The following is an 8,616-nucleotide window of genomic DNA, read 5'->3' as shown; positions in this document are numbered from 1 at the left end:
TCGCGCAGGTTGATAAATCGCTAATGGCAATCGTAGAAAACGATCACGTTTAAAATGATAATACGATGACATGTATGGAGCGATCTTATTGCTATCACTAATCGCAATTAAAAATAATGACGTTTAACGTAATGATACGAATATGATGATATATGGAACGATTTATACTGCTACCTGTTCGTTTGAGTGTCGGCGCCTGAATGAACAAAGCCAAGTATACACAGGAATATATATAGTAGCACGCTCTCTATCTATTGTGTGATAATTAATTCATAAGGAAAAAGAAAATTACGCGAAAATGATCGAGTTTAGAGTGATAATATGATTGTATACACAGCGATTCGTATAGCTACCTGCTCGTTCGAGTGTGACGTACGAGTGACAAGGTCAAGGGTATACGCAGGAATATATATAATAGCGCGCTATCTACTGTGTATCATAGTTAATTCATAGAGAAATATCGCAAAATATTTAACGTATTAGATAAGTCTTTACGAAATGTTTTACTTCTTGAGTATCGAATAAATTATTTATTACAAACGAGTAATTATGACTTTTCGCGTTATCAGCCGATTACGTGATTTGTGCACTGTGTTCTTTCAATCCAAAAATAATGGACGAACTATATTTAGATATTTGTGAATAATTTAAAACACGATGAAATACATTTGCAAATCTCCAAATATTTAAGAAAAAAAATATCACTTTACGTATCAGAATGGAACAATAATTTCTAATTATCGTTCTTTATCTTTTCTAATTTTCGTAAATAAATATATATCTGCGCTTCGATAAAATATCTGTCTTTTTTGTACAAAAATTAGGAAACTTTATATAATCGGGATAATTAATTCATCGCGCAGGTTGATAAATCGCTAATGGCAATCGTAGAAAACGATCACGTTTAAAATGATAATACGATGACATGTATGGAGCGATCTTATTGCTATCACTAATCGCAATTAAAAATAATGACGTTTAACGTAATGATACGAATATGATGATATACGGAACGATTTATACTGCTACCTGTTCGTTTGAGTAACGGCGCCTGAATGAACAAAGCCAAGTATACACAGGAATATATATAGTAGCACGCTCTCTATCGAATGTGTGATAAGTTAATTCACTAGGAAGAAGAAAGTAACGTCGCGAAAATGATCGAATTTAGAGTGATAATATAATATTATAAGCAGCGATTCGTATAGCTACCTACTCGTTCGAGTGTCGACGTACGAATGACAGGATCAAGGGTATACGCAGGTGTATACATAATAGCGCGCTCTCTATTGTGTGTATCATAGTTAACTCATAGGGAGATCGTAAAATATTTTACATATTAGATAAATCCTTACGAAATGTTTCATAACTTGAATGTCGAATTAATCTTTATAAACGAGTGATTACAACTTTTTGCGTTTTCCGCCGATTACGTGATTTGTGCACTGTGTTCTTTCAATCCAAAAATAATGGACGAACTATATTTAGATTTGTGAATAATTTAAAACACGATGAAATACATTTGCAAATCTCCAAGTATTTAAGAAAAAAAATATCACTTTACGTATCAGAATGGAACAATAATTTCTAATTATCGTTCTTTATCTTTTCTAATTTTCGTAAATAAATATATATCTGCGCTTCGATAAAATATCTGTCTTTTTTGTACAAAAATTAGGAAACTTTATATAATCGGGATAATTAATTCATCGCGCAGGTTGATAAATCGCTAATGGCAATCGTAGAAAACGATCACGTTTAAAATGATAATACGATGACATGTATGGAGCGATCTTATTGCTATCACTAATTGCAATTAAAAATAATGACGTTTAACGTAATGATACGAATATGATGATATATGGAACGATTTATACTGCTACCTGTTCGTTTGAGTGTCGGCGCCTGAATGAACAAAGCCAAGTATACACAGGAATATATATAGTAGCACGCTCTTTATCTATTGTGTGATAAGTTAATTCATTAGGAAGAAGAAAGTAACGTCGCGAAAATGATCGAGTTTATAATGATAATATAATATTATAAGCAGCGATTCATATATCTACCTGCTCCTTCGAGTGTCGACGTACGAGTGACAAGGTCAAGGGTATACGCAGGAGTATATATAATAGTGCGCTATCTGCTGTGTATCATAGTTAATTCATAAAAAGATATTGCAAAATATTTAACGTGTTAGACAAGTGCTTACAAAATGTTTTACTTCTTGAGTATCGAATAAATTATTTATTACAAACGAGTGATTATGACTTTTTGCGTTATCAGCCGATTATGGGACTTGTGTACACTGCGACCTTTTAATCCGAAAATAATGAACAAATTACGTTTAGATGATAGAATAATTTAAAACACGATATGAAATATATTTGTGAACCTCCAAGTATTGAAAAAGTAATTATCAATTTGCTTTTTTATTAAAATCGTGCAATAATTTCTAATTATCGTTCTTTATCTTTTCGAGTTTTATTTTAGTAAATAAATATATATCTACGCTTTGATAGGATATCTGTCCTTTTTGTACAAAAATTAAGAGACATTATATAATCGGGATAATTAATTCATTGCGCAAGTTGATAAATCACCAATCACAATTATAAAAAAAAATTGCATTTAAAATAATAATACAATAATATATACGAAGCAATTTATATTGCTATCATTAATCGCAATTAAAAATAATAGTGTTTAGAGTAATGATACGAGTAAGATGATATACGGAACGATTTATACTGCTACCTGTTCGTTTGAGTAACGGCGCCTGAATGAACAAAGCCAAGTATACACAGGAATAATAGCACGCTAACTATATTGTGTGATAATTAATTTATAAGGAAGGAGAAAATTACGCGAAAATGATTGAGTTTAGAGTGATAATATAATATTATAAGCAGCGATTCATATATCTACCTGCTCCTTCGAGTGTCGACGTACGAGTGACAAGGTCAAGGGTATACTCAGGAGTATATATAATAGAGCGCTATCTGCTGTGTAACATAGTTAATTCATAGGAAGATCGTAAAATATTTTACATATTAGATAAATCCTTACGAAATATTTCATAACTTGAATGTCGAATTAATCTTTATAAACGAGTGATTACAACTTTTTGCGTTTTCCGCCGATTACGTGATTTGTGCACTGTGTTCTTTCAATCCAAAAATAATGGACGAACTATATTTAGATTTGTGAATAATTTAAAACACGATGAAATACATTTGCAAATCTCCAAGTATTTAAGAAAAAAAATATCACTTTACGTATCAGAATGGAACAATAATTTCTAATTATCGTTCTTTATCTTTTCTAATTTTCGTAAATAAATATATATCTGCGCTTCGATAAAATATCTGTCTTTTTTGTACAAAAATTAGGAAACTTTATATAATCGGGATAATTAATTCATCGCGCAGGTTGATAAATCGCTAATGGCAATCGTAGAAAACGATCACGTTTAAAATGATAATACGATGACATGTATGGAGCGATCTTATTGCTATCACTAATCGCAATTAAAAATAATGACGTTTAACGTAATGATACGAATATGATGATATACGGAACGATTTATACTGCTACCTGTTCGTTTGAGTGTCGGTGCCTGAATGAACAAAGCCAAGTATACACAGGAATATATATAGTAGCACGCTCTCTATCTATTGTGTGATAATTAATTCATAAGGAAAAAGAAAATTACGCGAAAATGATCGAGTTTAGAGTGATAATATGATTGTATACACAGCGATTCGTATAGCTACCTGCTCGTTCGAGTGTGACGTACGAGTGACAAGGTCAAGGGTATACGCAGGAATATATATAATAGCGCGCTATCTACTGTGTATCATAGTTAATTCATAGAGAAATATCGCAAAATATTTAACGTATTAGATAAGTCTTTACGAAATGTTTTACTTCTTGAGTATCGAATAAATTATTTATTACAAACGAGTAATTATGACTTTTCGCGTTATCAGCCGATTACGTGATTTGTGCATACTGTGTGCTTTTAATCCAAAAATAATGGACGAACTATATTTAGATATTTGTGAATAATTTAAAACACGATGAAATACATTTGCAAATCTCCAAATATTTAAGAAAAAAAATATCACTTTACGTATCAGAATGGAACAATAATTTCTAATTATCGTTCTTTATCTTTTCTAATTTTCGTAAATAAATATATATCTGCGCTTCGATAAAATATCTGTCTTTTTTGTACAAAAATTAGGAAACTTTATATAATCGGGATAATTAATTCATCGCGCAGGTTGATAAATCGCTAATGGCAATCGTAGAAAACGATCACGTTTAAAATGATAATACGATGACATGTATGGAGCGATCTTATTGCTATCACTAATCGCAATTAAAAATAATGACGTTTAACGTAATGATACGAATATGATGATATACGGAACGATTTACACTGCTACTTATTCGTTTGAGTAACGGCGCCTGAATGAACAAAGCCAAGTATACACAGGAATATATATAGTAGCACGCTCTCTATCGAATGTGTGATAAGTTAATTCACTAGGAAGAAGAAAGTAACGTCGCGAAAATGATCGAATTTAGAGTGATAATATAATATTATAAGCAGCGATTCGTATAGCTACCTACTCGTTCGAGTGTCGACGTACGAATGACAGGATCAAGGGTATACGCAGGTGTATACATAATAGCGCGCTCTCTATTGTATGTATCATAGTTAATTCATAGGGAGATCGTAAAATATTTTACATATTAGATAAATCCTTACGAAATGTTTCATAACTTGAATGTCGAATTAATCTTTATAAACGAGTGATTACAACTTTTTGCGTTTTCCGCCGATTACGTGATTTGTGCACTGTGTTCTTTCAATCCAAAAATAATGGACGAACTATATTTAGATTTGTGAATAATTTAAAACACGATGAAATACATTTGCAAATCTCCAAGTATTTAAGAAAAAAAATATCACTTTACGTATCAGAATGGAACAATAATTTCTAATTATTGTTCTTTATCTTTTCTAATTTTTGTAAATAAATATATATCTGCGCTTCGATAAAATATCTGTCTTTTTTGTACAAAAATTAGGAAACTTTATATAATCGGGATAATTAATTCATCGCGCAGGTTGATAAATCGCTAATAGCAATCGTAGAAAACGATCACGTTTAAAATGATAATACGATGACATGTATGGAGCGATCTTATTGCTATCACTAATCGCAATTAAAAATAATGACGTTTAACGTAATGATACGAATATGATGATATACGGAACGATTTACACTGCTACTTATTCGTTTGAGTAACGGCGCCTGAATGAACAAAGCCAAGTATACACAGGAATATATATAGTAGCACGCTCTCTATCGAATGTGTGATAAGTTAATTCACTAGGAAGAAGAAAGTAACGTCGCGAAAATGATCGAATTTAGAGTGATAATATAATATTATAAGCAGCGATTCGTATAGCTACCTACTCGTTCGAGTGTCGACGTACGAATGACAGGATCAAGGGTATACGCAGGTGTATACATAATAGCGTGCTCTCTATTGTATGTATCATAGTTAATTCATAGGGAGATCGTAAAATATTTTACATATTAGATAAATCCTTACGAAATGTTTCATAACTTGAATGTCGAATTAATCTTTATAAACGAGTGATTACAACTTTTTGCGTTTTCCGCCGATTACGTGATTTGTGCACTGTGTTCTTTCAATCCAAAAATAATGGACGAACTATATTTAGATTTGTGAATAATTTAAAACACGATGAAATACATTTGCAAATCTCCAAGTATTTAAGAAAAAAAATATCACTTTACGTATCAGAATGGAACAATAATTTCTAATTATTGTTCTTTATCTTTTCTAATTTTCGTAAATAAATATATATCTGCGCTTCGATAAAATATCTGTCTTTTTTGTACAAAAATTAGGAAACTTTATATAATCGGGATAATTAATTCATCGCGCAGGTTGATAAATCGCTAATGGCAATCGTAGAAAACGATCACGTTTAAAATGATAATACGATGACATGTATGGAGCGATCTTATTGCTATCACTAATCGCAATTAAAAATAATGACGTTTAACGTAATGATACGAATATGATGATATACGGAACGATTTACACTGCTACTTATTCGTTTGAGTAACGGCGCCTGAATGAACAAAGCCAAGTATACACAGGAATATATATAGTAGCACGCTCTCTATCGAATGTGTGATAAGTTAATTCACTAGGAAGAAGAAAGTAACGTCGCGAAAATGATCGAATTTAGAGTGATAATATAATATTATAAGCAGCGATTCGTATAGCTACCTACTCGTTCGAGTGTCGACGTACGAATGACAGGATCAAGGGTATACGCAGGTGTATACATAATAGCGCGCTCTCTATTGTATGTATCATAGTTAATTCATAGGGAGATCGTAAAATATTTTACATATTAGATAAATCCTTACGAAATGTTTCATAACTTGAATGTCGAATTAATCTTTATAAACGAGTGATTACAACTTTTTGCGTTTTCCGCCGATTACGTGATTTGTGCACTGTGTTCTTTCAATCCAAAAATAATGGACGAACTATATTTAGATTTGTGAATAATTTAAAACACGATGAAATACATTTGCAAATCTCCAAGTATTTAAGAAAAAAAATATCACTTTACGTATCAGAATGGAACAATAATTTCTAATTATTGTTCTTTATCTTTTCTAATTTTCGTAAATAAATATATATCTGCGCTTCGATAAAATATCTGTCTTTTTTGTACAAAAATTAGGAAACTTTATATAATCGGGATAATTAATTCATCGCGCAGGTTGATAAATCGCTAATGGCAATCGTAGAAAACGATCACGTTTAAAATGATAATACGATGACATGTATGGAGCGATCTTATTGCTATCACTAATCGCAATTAAAAATAATGACGTTTAACGTAATGATACGAATATGATGATATACGGAACGATTTACACTGCTACTTATTCGTTTGAGTAACGGCGCCTGAATGAACAAAGCCAAGTATACACAGGAATATATATAGTAGCACGCTCTCTATCGAATGTGTGATAAGTTAATTCACTAGGAAGAAAAAAGTAACGTCGCGAAAATGATTGAGTTTAGAGTGATAATATAATATTATAAGCAGCGATTCGTATAGCTACCTACTCGTTCGAGTGTCGACGTACGAATGACAGGATCAAGGGTATACGCAGGTGTATACATAATAGCGCGCTCTCTATTGTGTGTATCATAGTTAATTCATAGGGAGATCGTAAAATATTTTACATATTAGATAAATCCTTACGAAATGTTTCATAACTTGAATGTCGAATTAATCTTTATAAACGAGTGATTACAACTTTTTGCGTTTTCCGCCGATTACGTGATTTGTGCACTGTGTTCTTTCAATCCAAAAATAATGGACGAACTATATTTAGATATTTGTGAATAATTTAAAACACGATGAAATACATTTGCAAATCTCCAAATATTTAAGAAAAAAAATATCACTTTACGTATCAGAATGGAACAATAATTTCTAATTATCGTTCTTTATCTTTTCTAATTTTCGTAAATAAATATATATCTGCGCTTCGATAAAATATCTGTCTTTTTTGTACAAAAATTAGGAAACTTTATATAATCGGGATAATTAATTCATCGCGCAGGTTGATAAATCGCTAATGGCAATCGTAGAAAACGATCACGTTTAAAATGATAATACGATGACATGTATGGAGCGATCTTATTGCTATCACTAATCGCAATTAAAAATAATGACGTTTAACGTAATGATACGAATATGATGATATACGGAACGATTTATACTGCTACCTGTTCGTTTGAGTAACGGCGCCTGAATGAACAAAGCCAAGTATACACAGGAATATATATAGTAGCACGCTCTCTATCGAATGTGTGATAAGTTAATTCACTAGGAAGAAGAAAGTAACGTCGCGAAAATGATCGAATTTAGAGTGATAATATAATATTATAAGCAGCGATTCGTATAGCTACCTACTCGTTCGAGTGTCGACGTACGAATGACAGGATCAAGGGTATACGCAGGTGTATACATAATAGCGCGCTCTCTATTGTGTGTATCATAGTTAACTCATAGGGAGATCGTAAAATATTTTACATATTAGATAAATCCTTACGAAATGTTTCATAACTTGAATGTCGAATTAATCTTTATAAACGAGTGATTACAACTTTTTGCGTTTTCCGCCGATTACGTGATTTGTGCACTGTGTTCTTTCAATCCAAAAATAATGGACGAACTATATTTAGATTTGTGAATAATTTAAAACACGATGAAATACATTTGCAAATCTCCAAGTATTTAAGAAAAAAAATATCACTTTACGTATCAGAATGGAACAATAATTTCTAATTATCGTTCTTTATCTTTTCTAATTTTCGTAAATAAATATATATCTGCGCTTCGATAAAATATCTGTCTTTTTTGTACAAAAATTAGGAAACTTTATATAATCGGGATAATTAATTCATCGCGCAGGTTGATAAATCGCTAATGGCAATCGTAGAAAACGATCACGTTTAAAATGATAATACGAT

This window comes from Anoplolepis gracilipes, chromosome 8 (assembly GCF_047496725.1).
Source record: "Anoplolepis gracilipes chromosome 8, ASM4749672v1, whole genome shotgun sequence".
Taxonomy (NCBI): domain Eukaryota; kingdom Metazoa; phylum Arthropoda; class Insecta; order Hymenoptera; family Formicidae; genus Anoplolepis; species Anoplolepis gracilipes.
This window is presented reverse-complemented; position numbering follows the sequence as displayed.